This window comes from Hyperoodon ampullatus (genome assembly GCF_949752795.1).
Source record: "Hyperoodon ampullatus genome assembly, chromosome: 1".
Taxonomy (NCBI): domain Eukaryota; kingdom Metazoa; phylum Chordata; class Mammalia; order Artiodactyla; family Ziphiidae; genus Hyperoodon; species Hyperoodon ampullatus.
In genome coordinates, this window is record NC_136914.1 from 79,846,971 (window position 1) to 79,858,439 (window position 11,469).

Below are 11,469 nucleotides of genomic sequence, written 5' to 3' on the forward strand. Positions count from 1 at the left end.
CAAAATACATATTCCTTGAATTTAGATTAGTTATATTTTGCTCACTAGTATATATTTTTATCAGAAAAAAAGAGTAAAGCAAATAACTTAGTAAGTTGAATTTTATCATTGTTATAAAAGATTTAATAACCAATTTTAAATAGTGAAAACTTTCTAGAAGAAGCTGTGTGGACAGGCAAGATCAGACAATATTTTTTTTAGAATCATGGCTAAACTAGTAAATAAATAAAGTGAAGGTATAGAAATCTTGTTACAGTGTCTTAGTGCACAACCACCTGGCTTCTGGGAGAAGGAGAAAGCAATATCATACATCTTGCATAATATTCCCTCTCGGGTAACATTAGTTGATAATACAAGAGAATTTTCCCTGGCTTTACCTGACAGAAACTTGATTCATCTTCCATCCAAGAGCAATTTTTCTACCATATTCAGCAATAGTTGCTTCTGAAGGGCTTTCTTATCTCATTTCTTATTCATCAATCTCCAAAAGACATGTTAGAAACCGCAAAATGTAAATCTCTTTATAACTAAATTAATCCAATTCTTTTCATTTGTCTTTCATGAGAGACAGCCTCATTGTCAGCTGAACATATGCAACAAATGCTTGTCACTTCTGAGTGCTCAAAGAGCAAGATCTAAAAGATCATTTCTTTTGAGAATTGTATGTTAACACGAGAAACTACCTTTTTATCTAATGATTAACTTGTCGTGTATTATTTTAGAAGTAATATCCACCCATAATTTATGGAGGAAGACTATCATAGCTACTTTATATAATTACGGTTCTGATAAGGCACATCTTCTTGAGCTTTTTAATTTAGCATTTTGTCAAAATAGAAAAGAAGAAAACATAACTCTATACTCACTGGTTTTTCATAAAATATTCTTGTTATCATGCAAATTTTAACCTATCTCCTGTATTAACCTAAATCCTAAATCATGCACAACAAAATTTAATTGAAGAGACATACTTCATATAAGAAAAGTAATTTCTCTAACAGATTGTTTGTTTTACCCTATATATTTTTACCATTTGGCATGTAGAATTTTTTTCCTAAGTAGTCATCTATAGAAGAATTTTCAGTGTATGGAAACGATTTCTATGCTTTCAAGAAATAAAGTTTTATGAAAGGAAAACCCAAGCATCACTAATATGTAGATTTTGTTCTTTCATTTTATTTCAAAGCCGTTTAAGATGTTTCATATGAATAACTTTTAAACATCTATAAATATTTAACATTTGATAAACAAAAATTTCAGCATCTTTCACTGTTTTTATAATAGCCTATAAATTAGAGTTGCATCTTTCCCCAACATACCTTAAACTTTCTCAGTTTGTCATTTAAATATTTCTGTTAATTATCAGTTTATGATTCACATACCATGATGTTTGAAGGATCTATGAAGATATAAAGAGGACTTACAATTTCCCCTATAAATGATACAGTTATTAATTACTAACCCACTTTGTTCAAAAAATAATTTCAGGTGACTTTAAAAGAAATACACAGTACAAAGAGAATAAATTTAATAAAATGAGAATAATTGGGCAAACAAAAGACAAAGCAAAAGATAAAAATCAACCTACAGTAAAGAATGGACGTATGGATACCAGGGTGGCGTGGGGGAGGGGAAAGGGAGGTGGGATGGCTTGGGAGATTGGGATGGATGTATATACACTACTATGTATAAAATAGATAACTATTGAGAACCTGCTGTATAGCACAGGGAACTCTACTCACTGCTCTGTGATGACCTAAATGGGAAGGAAATCCAAAAAAGAGGAAATCCAAAAAAGAGGGGATATATGTATATGTATAGCTGATTCACTTTGCTATACAGCAGAAACTAACACAACATTGTAAAGCAACTATACGCCCATAAAAATTAATTTAAAAAATCAACCCACAAATAAGACTAATCAAAATTATATACTGTGAAATTCTATACATTTGCCATGAGCTAACCACAATTTTGCCTCTAAGCTTTTAACAGACAACATAGGGAGAAAAATCTAGTAAATTGTATGTTTCAATCTCTCTTTAAGATAAACACACCAAGCCAGCTGCACAGAAAAATCACAACTATTCCTGATATTAATCTCAGAAAACAATGTCTCTTAAGTTTCTCAAAATGAAGAGCCTGTGTAACGGAGTGAACAACATCTTCAGAACTTCAGGATCCTTTTTACTCTCAGAGATTCTCTCAAAGTAGCACCGTGGCATTAAATGTAAGTGTAATTCCTACTAACATTCTTAATAAGGAACCATTTGATGCAGCAAGCTTCCAGGAAACACTTCCTTCCAATTGTTTCTCTTTTGTAATCTTTTGAGACATAGGATGTGGCAGGGAGTTTGATTCTGTATTCACTCATGAGTTTCTACAAAGTAGCTCTTCTATGTTATTGGTTAAGTGCAAAGCCTTAACTGACAATGGAGACAACTGGATGACAATGGAGAATGGTAGGGACCTGAGCAGCCCACCGTGAATCTGTCCTGAGTAGAAGACTATTCTAAGTAGAAGATTATTCTAAGTAGAAGACTATTCTCAGTAGAATACTATTCTAATCTATTCCTCTGAGAGTGAAACCAGGTTAATACCTCCTGTAGAGCTAGTGGTTTCTTACAAAATAATTTTGAACCCGCTCTAACAGAAAACTTAACTATTTAGAAGGAAGTTTGCACTCTCTTGATTTTAGGAACTAGTGTCCTTAATAATAACAATATTTATAATAATCATTTTCATTATAATATTTATAATGAGTATTTAGTGAGGGCTTAGTGAATGTTACCACTGTCTTAAACACTTAAAGAGCACTGACTCATGGATTGATAGAATCATTATGTAATTTTACAGGTAAGAAGTGAGGTTAAGAAACTAGCCTAAGGTCACATGGTTAGTATAGAGTGGAACCAACAATTGAAGCCAGGATTTCTGTCTCCAATATCTAGACTCTTCACAGCAATGTTAACACATATATATGGAATCTAAAAAGAAAATAGTTCTGATGAACCTAGGGTCAGGACAGGAATAAAGATGCAGACGTAGAGAATGGACTTGAGGACACAGGGAGGGGGAAGGGTAAGCTGGGACTAAGTGAGAGAGTAGTATTGACATATATACACTAGCAAATGTAAAACAGATAGTTAGTGGGAAGCAGCTGCATAGCACAGGGAGATCAGCTCTGTGCTTTGTGACCACCTAGAGGGGTGGGATAGGGAGGGTGGGAGGGAGACACAAGTAGGAGGGGATATAGGGATATACATATGCATATAGCTGATTCACTTTGTTATACAGCAGAAACTAACACTGCATTGTAAAACAATTATACTCCAATAAAGATGTTTAAAAAAAAAAGGAGTTGGAGTGGAATGCTCTTTGTAACAATCTGTATATTTTATAGCATTTGTACAACTTTTTTAAAAGACTTCAAAAATATTTGACTTTGGAACAGGAAATAAAATAATATGGAATTATTTTTAAATATCTGAGAAAAGCTACTCTACAGAGTAGACCATTTTGGAAAATATATCAAACATCATCGGTAATCATACTAAGCAAACAGAACCTATCTGCAAGCTCAGAAGAAAGTGACTTGTCTATTATGCATTTATGAAATAGACAAGAAAATATATTAACTAATTGTTTACATATATATATAAAATTTATCATTGAATTCAAATACTAACAGCTAGAATTTTTCAAGGAGAGAATGATGTAAAACTAAAATTGGCACTGTATCCATACAAATGTGAATGGAATATCTAAATGTAATAGAACAAAGTCAAAGTCCAGTGTATTTAAGTTGGTACCTGTAGTGGGTTGAAGAGCAGCCCCGCCAAAAAATATGCCCACCTGGAACCTATGATTGTGACCCTTATTTAAGAAAAGGGTCTTTGCAGATGCAATTAAGTATCTTGAAATGAGATCATCTTGGGTTATCCAGGTGAGTTTTTAATCCAATGACAAGTGCCCTTATAAGAAGAAAAGACAGACTGAGGGAGACAGAAGTGTACATTAGTGTACATTTGTCTCTTTGGAGACAAAGAGTGGAGTTGTGTGACCTCAAACCAAGGAATGGCTGGAGCCACAAAAAACTAGAAGAGACAAGGAAAGATTATCTCCTAGATTCTTCAAAGGGAGCAGTCTTGCTGACATTGATTTAGGGCTTCTCCCCTCTCAAACTATCAGAGAATAACTTTCTGTTGTTTTAAGCTACCAAGTTTGTGGCCTTTTGTTACAGCAGCCCTGTAACAATGTAGATATTAGTTTACCTGTCTGCATAGACATTTTAATATGCTGAGAAAAGGGTATTTTCAAAGGGCAGTTGAATCTCAATGAAATTAAATGACATCAATCATAAATATACTATGCTTTCTAAATGAGCAAAAACAGCAGTATTAAAATAATAAAAATAATAATTTGTGTTCACTTAAACACAGACTGGTAGAAAATATCCATCACTTCACTTAATAGAAACTTTAACATTAAAAGTAATAAATAAAGATACCATAGAGTCCACTTGTAAGTTCACTTATAAGGAATCAAAAATTTGAAAAGCACTATCTTAAAAGCTGTTAGATTTTTATCTGTCTGAGAACTCTAAATGCTGTTCTGATGGATGCAAATAGATACGTAAAGGAAATCCTTAGAGATGGAGAAGGTAATTCTGTACAGGAAATTTCCTCACGTTTGTTGAAATAAAATACAGAAGCTTCATTTTTTTTTTTTTTTTTTTGGATCATGGATGGACAGTTTCTAAATAGTGTAGGCTCTTTCACTCTACTTTCTCATCTTCCCTTTGAGATATTTTTTTCTTTTCTGTTAATTTTGCTGCCACCATCACATTTATACTCAAGTGTATACTGTTTTCAAGATTTCGTTTTTCACCCTTTGGTCCAAAGTCAGACAGTAGCTTTGTCATTTGCAGGAGAAGCATTTTTAGACTTAAAAAATTATATATATATATATATATATAAAGCTAAATATTCTATATTATACAGTATGTTAAATATTGTTACATATTTTATATTATGTATTATATGTAACAACTGAGATGGGTGAGCACTTTCAGAAAAATTATACATAATATTTAATATATACATATAATACATATATAGAGAATCATAAAAAGGAAATAAAGAAAAGGGTAAACACAGAAAAAACAGCCTGCTCATTCTGTACAGTGGCCTAATCCTAACATTAATTGGCATGCTCTCCTGAGTGACCCTACCAATTCCACACAATAATTCAGGAGACATCAACTGCCCAGTTACATAGCATTTTATGGATTTGTTCAAGTGCTTTATTTCTCTGTCCCAGTCTTACCTGCATATGTGAAATGACACTCTGATTCATACTCAAACCCCAATCTCTGAGGCACTGGACACATTCATCAGTATCAGAGACAAGAATTCTCAAGCCTGGATGCCATCCTAATGTCCCCTCATCTGATTCATGTGAGGCCTGAGGCTTTTTCCAAACTGAATGATATAATGAATGTTCTTACCTTTCAAACAGCCTCAGCCTTTTGCATAGACTAGTGGCCTTGCCCCTCAGCCTCTGAGAATGATCTAATTCTGGTCCCCAAATATTTCCCACATAGCATTTCCTGCCCCTCTTTTTCTGGGTGGAGACATTTGACAAGCTCTGCCAGGTAAATTGTGAGAAGTGTCTTGATCAGCACTGTCTAAGTGAGAGTGGCCCAAAGTGAAGACCACCCAGAATAGAGCCCCTAGCAAACCTCTGATGGGTATTGTGAATGAGAAATAAATCTTTGCATACACTACTGTATATAAAATAGATAAGTAGTAAGAATCTGCCATATAGCACTGGGAACTCTACTCAATACTCTGTTATGGTCTATATGGGAAAAGAAACTTAAAAAAAAATAAAGTAGATACTGAAACTAACACAACATTGTAAATCAACTATACTCCAAAAAAAATTAAAAAAAAATAAATCTTTGCTCTTTTATGCCCCTGAGAGTTTGCATTTTGTTCCTGCTTTGGTGGATGCATTACTCATCCACCTTACAGACTCAGTTTCCATCAAATATCCTTCAAATCTTATAGGTAAATATCTGTACTTGTCTGTTCATTACGAATTGCACAAAAGTTTGGTAAAATACTTAGATCAATAATTTGTAAAATGTGTTCCATGAAAATAAAATTCTATATAGATTCAAATGTTCGTTAACACATTAGGGCTCTGTGAATTCCCAAACTCTTGCCATAAAATCTGGCCTACCCAAGGAGTTTCCAAACCCTCTTTTATCGTGGAACCCTTTTCCCACAGACACTTAGAAACACTACAGAGCACAATGATTAGCAGTATATCAGTCACCTCTGGCAGTGAGGGAATGGAATGTGATTGGAAAGAACACATACAGAATCTTCAAATGCACCAGCATTTTATTTCTTACATTGGTAATTGTGCATAAAGGTGTTTCTATCATTATTCTCTAAACGATAAATATAATTATATACATCCTTTTGAATGTGTGTATATTTCACAATTTTAAAATGTTAAGTAAACACATTAGTGGATTAGGGAAATCTCAAACACAAGAAAGAAATTTGAGAGTTACATTTCTCTCTTTACAGGAAAAGAGACATTATAGCAGGTTTAGAGTATTTCCTAAATAAACTAATAGGAGTGAAAGTATTTTTAAAGTTATAAATGATAGTAATAGATTATTACTTCACAATTTAAAGAAAAATGTGTTAAATGTGTCAATGATTCCAAAATATCTAAAGTATGATGGAATGATAATAAAGTAGCCTCTGAGTAAAATTTTCAAGTTATTTATTATTATTAAATTATTTACAAAGGAAGCTTAATTTATAATTTTTAGAATGTGTGAATTAAAATTTCTATGATTCTCCAGAAAATGTCAACTGTGATATGTAGCTTGTTTAGAAAAGGCTGTGGTTTTCACCTGAAAGCTATTTTTGTAGATGTAAAATTTTGCAGAGGCAAAAAGTGTTAGTCTCATGACCTCAGGACATTTCACTTTTGTCATGTACAACTTAGTCCTTAGGTCACTAAAATACACTGACTTTAATAGAAAATATGCCATTTCTTCATTGCTAAAAGTGTTTCCTTAAGTATTCCATACAGCCAGTTGTCTTCATTGACATCTTCATAATAATGATTTTTTTCATCTTTATTTGGTGTTGAGTGTGTCCTTATTTTATCAATATCTGTATAAGTGTGTCTGTTTTTTAATATGTGTTACAGACATATTTTCTGATTTGTCCTGCACATCATAATTCCAGCCTATATAATTTCATAAAATCTACAGCTGAAGCACATTGAATCCACATCATTTCTCATCCACCCATATTTTTCAAACTTCACAGCTCTTAAGAAATCAGAAGAACCATCTCAAAGGGTTGTGTAGTCCTTAACTGTATATACTAACATTTCCAAAGGGCATCCTTCTTCATGCTGTACATCTACTTCCTCTCTCAGTAAAAAGGAGATTCCAAGGCTGCAGGACAGGGTGCACACCAGGTAACTCATGTGCATACAGGTAGTCAGAACTCCCTTGAGAGTATGTTTCTTATTCCAACCTTAGCTCTTTCCTTTGGGGGACATGGAGACCTTTCTCTAAAATTCGTGACTACCTAGTAGAGTAAAATTATCATGAAACTTCGGCATTGTCTACCCTGCTTCACCAAACTTTATGCAAGTAATATGCATTAAAATGAATAAAAATAAAATAGAATTACAGTCCAAAGTCACGAATGTAATGTCTTTCAAAGTAACAAAATTTAAGTTTGTACTTATAAAGACTTGAAACTAGTTAATACACATATAGTATGCTAGATATTAATGTACTTGTAGTTTAATGAAGATTTGTCCTTCACAAACATCTTTGTTCAATTGTCAGCATTAGATTTTATGGGAGAGAAAAGCATTTTTCAGTAAACTGTCTCCCTGTAGAGTTCTTTTAATAATATTAAACTATTTTGAACACTAGACTTTTTATAATATAACATTTGCTCAGGATATTATCACTATAGAAAATAGGAATGCTAACTTCTTGGCCAGAACTGCCATATTCCAGTAATTCACCAAAATGACCAACAAAAAAGGGAAAGAGGAGGGGCACCCACTACATGTTCTCTAGGCCTTTTAGAAAACATGGAGTTGTTCCTTTGGCCACATACATATGAATCTACAAGAAAGGTGATATTGTAGATATCAAGGGAATGGTCACTGTTCAAAAAGGAATGCCCCACAAATGTTACCATGACAAAACTGGGAGAGTCTACAATGTTACCCAGCATGCTTTTGGCATCATTGTAACCAAACAAGTTAAGGGCAAGATTCTTGCCAAGAGAATTAATGTGCGTATCGAGCATATTAAGCACTCTAAGAGCCGAGATATCTTCCTGAAATGGGTGAAGGAAAATGATCAGAAAAAGAAGGAAGCCAAAGAGAAAAGTACTTGGGTTCAACTGAAGCATCAGCCTGCTCCACCCAGAGAAGCACACTTCATGAGAACCAATGGAAAGGAGCCGAAACTGTTGGAACCCATTCCCTATTAATTCATGGCATGATGGGTGTAAAGAAAATAAAAGACCTGGACTGTATAAATGTTTCTCTTAATTGAGTAGATTGTGTGACTCCCATCCCCCAAAACAAATATTTAAAGCACATTTTAATTGTGTCTGAATTCAGTAGGTGACATCACTTTACTTTTCAAATTCAGTGGTTTTTCTTCCTGAAAGATGTGAGGTAGTTTGTTATGCAATATACTCCATTGGTTAATAAACTGCTAGATATTATTTATAAAAAAAAAAAGAAAATAGGAATACTAGAGAATGCTGCTCTCATTTATAGATCTCTTGCTTCAACAAGTGTGTTGTAAACTTTATGTTTATCACAATTAAAGAGGAAACAGAAATATATATAAAATTCTCAAACAAATCATATTCAGATAAGTTACCTACTCAAAGACAATTAGTAAACACCTAACCTTCTGTGTGCAAAGAATTTTGGTAAGGTAAAGTTTAAGATCTCTCCACTATGGTCAGGAGTAAGACAAGCATGCCCACTTTTCCCACTGCCATTTAGCATTGTGTTGGAATTATTAATCAAATGGAATTAGACAAGGAAATCAAAGCATGAGAATTAAGTAAAATTGGGGGCACAGTCAAGATGGTGGTGTGAGAAGATGTGGAGTTAGCATCTCCCCACAGCTAGGGCCGCTGGTGGGGGTCTCTGATGCCCAAGAAGACAAGAGGAACCACAGAGTGAACCGGTAGGATGTAGGGGGACTGAGGGGGGAGGAGAAGTGGAGGCCAGACAGGATTGGTGGCCCTGAAGCCGGGGAGATCAGGAGAAGCAGGTAGAAGGGGCCCTCCAGGAGGAGCAGGAGAGAAGCAGAGGGCAATTGTCTCACCCACTCAGGCCCAGGGAGCCTTCTGAGCTCCAGGCTGAACCCTTGCCCTCCAAAGCCCCCTCCAGGTCACGTGGGTCCTTGGGGGCATAGGAAGGAAGCCAAGGGGAGAACAGGAGAGGCAGGCAGGAGGGACCCTCCAGGAGGATCAGGAGAGAAGCAGAGGGCAATTGCCCTGCCCACTCAAGCCTAGAAAGCCAGCTGAGTCCCAGGTGAGGTCCCCTGTCCTCTAAGACCAGGGGTTGGGGGCACCCCTGGACCCTATCTGTTCCTTCAGCCTAATCTCCACCCATCAAAGTGCCCAGGGTCTTTTCCACCCCTTTGGGTCATGAGCATTGTTCCCACCCCCTGCCCAAACCTCACCCTTGCTTAGTCCCTGCCCTCCACAGGCAAGACCTTTCCCCACCCCGCCTTTTCTTTTTTCTTTTTTTCTTTTCCCTCCTTCTCTTTTTTTTTACTATTGTGGTACTGATGTACCTTCTGGTTGGTGATTCATCTATATTTTTATTTTTACATTCTTTCTAACATATCTGTTAGTTTCCTAGTCTAATTTTATTTTATTTTTTTAATTTTTTTTTTTTACCACACCATGCAGCTTGTGGGATCTCGGTTCACAAGCCCAGGGTTGGTGGAATCTCCTGCAGTGGGAGCACTGAGTCTGAACCACTGGACTAACAGAGAACCTCAAACCCCAGGGAATATTCATTGGAGTGAGGTCTCACAGAGGTCCTCATCTCAGTACCAAGACCCAGCTCTACCCAATAGCTTATAAACTCCAGTCTTGGAAGCCTCAGGGCAAACAACCAATGAGACAGGAACACAATCCTACTCATAAAAAAAATAAATAAATAAGATGGCAAAAAAATATGTTACAGAAGAAGGAGCAAGATAAAAACCTACAAGACCAAATAAATGAAGAGGAAATAGGCAATCTACATGAAAAAGAATTCAGAGTAATGAGAGTAAAGGTGATCCAGAATCTCAGAAATAAAATGGAAGCATGGATTGAGAAAATACAAGAAATGTTTAGCAAAGATCTAGAAGAATTAAAGAACAGAGATGAACAATGCAAAAACTGAAATGAAAAATACACTAGAAGGAATGAATAGCAGAATAACTGAGGCAGAAGAATGAATAAGTGAGCTAGAAGACAAAATGGTGGAAATAACGGCCGAGGAGCAGAATAAAGAAAAAAGAATGAAGAGAATTGAAGATAATCTCAGAGAGCTCTGGGACAACACTAAATGAACCAATATTCAAATTATAGCATCTCCAGAAAAAGAAGAGAAAAAGAAAGGGTCTGAGAAAATATTTGAAGAGATTACAGTGGAAAACTTCCCTAACATGGGAAAGGAAATAGTCACCCAAGTCCAGTAAGCACAGAGACTCCCACACAGGATAAACCCTAGGAGAAACACACCAAGACACATATTAATCAAACTAACAAAAACTAAATTCAAAGAAAAAATATTAAAAGCAGCAAGGGAAAAATAAAAAATAACATACAAAGGAATCCCCATAAGGTTATCCACTGATTTTTCAGCAGAAACTCTGCAGGGCAGAAGGGAGTGGCAGGATATATTTAAAGTGATGAAAGATAAAAACATACAACCAAGATTACTATACCCAGCAAGAATCTCATTCAGATTCGATGGAGAAATCAAAAACTTTTCAGATAACCAAAAGCTAAGAGAATTCAGCACCACCAAACCAGCTTAACAACAAATGCTAAAGGAACTTCTCTAAGTAGGAAACACAACAGAAGAGAAAGACCCATAAAACAAACCCAAAACAATTAAGAAAAAGGTAATAGGAACATACATATTGATAATAACCTTGAATGTAAATGGATTAATGCCCCAACCAAAAGACACAGACTGGCTGAATGGATACAAAAACAAGAGCCATATATATGCTGTCTACAACAAACCCACTTCAGACCTATGGACACATACAGACTGAAAGTGAAGGGATGGAAAAAGATATTCCATGCTAGTGGAAATCAAAAGAAAGCTGGAGTAGCAATACTTGTATCAGATAAAATAGACTTTAAAATA

The 11,469-nt window shown here is 35.3% G+C and overlaps 1 pseudogene across 1 annotated transcript; it reads left to right on the forward strand.

Annotated features, from left to right (window-relative positions):
* The first annotated feature begins 8,099 nt into the window (after window positions 1-8,099).
* Window positions 8,100-8,558, forward strand: LOC307060378 (large ribosomal subunit protein eL21-like; annotated as a pseudogene). Its single transcript has one exon. The product of its transcript is annotated as a large ribosomal subunit protein eL21-like (transcript).
* The last annotated feature ends 2,911 nt before the right edge of the window (window positions 8,559-11,469 follow it).